Consider the following 1,672-nt stretch of genomic DNA (forward strand, 5'->3'; position numbering starts at 1 on the left):
TGTGAGCCTGTATGCAGCAGCTGCTGCAGCAGAAGCTTCGAAACATCTCCAAACAGTTTCATATTGGGTGCACCCAGCTGCAGCTCATCCATCTCTCAACAAAATTTGCCTCAAAACATGCTACATCATAGGTCACATGCACTATCCACCCTAACACCTTCTGGTAGTCATGCCTAGTATTAGTCCTCTATCGCCGTTAGTTAACACTACAAGACATTGCTGCAGCAGCAGTCCTCCACAAGCAGCTTGTGAGCCTGTATGCAGCAAAGATCAGGCAGGGGCATACAGTAGCACCTTTGTCAGACCATCATGAACTGCAATGACTGTGATGTGGAACTTAGAATGCAGTTTTTTGCCACACACCTTACTACTGCTTTAATCTTCCACTGACTCTGCGTGCTGATGTGTGGTGGGGAAAGCATGTGGTGTTGTCCACAGCAGCTGCAGGTTGCTGGGTGGGCCCTGTAGACAGACAAACATGCCCATCATAAGTTAAATACGCCAAACCCTGTATAGGAGACTCCATACAGAATATATGCAGCAAGAGGTAATTTGACACAAAATCCAAAAAAACTGCAGTTGCCCTTGTTTGCTTGCACATGAATGACAATCATCCCCCCCTCAAAATCAGGGGATCCCCAACCATCTGTCAATCTCAGAGTGATGGACGCGACTGTGTAGATACCTGTAGTCACAGCTATCACCTCCCAAGCAGAAAAAGCATGCCCGGGGACCGAACTCAGGTCGGAACTAGGATACTAGCCTATACCAACCCGTTCTATCATGACTTCCCCAGAGAACATCTCACCAATCCCAAGTCTTAGCTCCGTGTATGACCTAGTAACCAACATGCTTGCTCAACGGCTTTTTCCTGTTTGAACCTGGGTAGTTGCCTTAATCAACCTGTTACATCATGATTTCCTCCAGAGAACAACTCACCAGTGGTCACTATTCATGTGTCATGCTTAGTGATATGAGCCAGTAGCCAACATACGCCTCCATCCTCAACGGCTTCCAAACCGGCACCCATATCTCAGGCAGAGCGGCATCATGCTTATGTCACCTTTCTTCATCGTAGGCAGAGCTTTGGTGGATGATGCCGTCTGCAGCTCCCGTTTCTCGCTTCTGTACACATGCCTGCTGAAGCAAGTTTACCATATGGGGTTGCAACCCCCTCATTTGAGTCCCGCAGATCATGCAAGCAAGCAGTTGCAATGTCTAGCATGCAAGCCCAATTTTACTACTTCTCATGAGACAACATCATACCTTGGGTTGTTGCTTGGGTTTGGTGCTGCCCAGATGTGCAGCCATGGCATGAGGAGCGTGGTCGCGATGGTGAAGTCCTATGTTGCCAAGTTGCCATAGAACTCGGCAAAGTCGTCATATTTCATTCCACTGACGGCCAGGAATTCCTCAAACGCTTTGGTGGCCTTATCACCAGCAGCACTGCAAACGTTGCTGGGCACGTTTAAAATGTACCGCTCATCTGATGAACCAGTGCAATGGCTGATGATGCCACTCACTTGTCATTCGTTGGCTGCATCATAGCTGCAGCTGGACCTCGTGCATCCTGCGCCTATTGTCCGACGGCTGCGTGGGCTGCATCCCGAATCCACCCACAAAATCATCATTGGCTTCCATTGTGATATTACCTCTTAAGCATCTTTAGAGA

This window comes from Volvox carteri (genome assembly GCF_000143455.1).
Source record: "Volvox carteri f. nagariensis unplaced genomic scaffold VOLCAscaffold_109, whole genome shotgun sequence".
In the NCBI taxonomy this organism is placed as follows: domain Eukaryota; kingdom Viridiplantae; phylum Chlorophyta; class Chlorophyceae; order Chlamydomonadales; family Volvocaceae; genus Volvox; species Volvox carteri.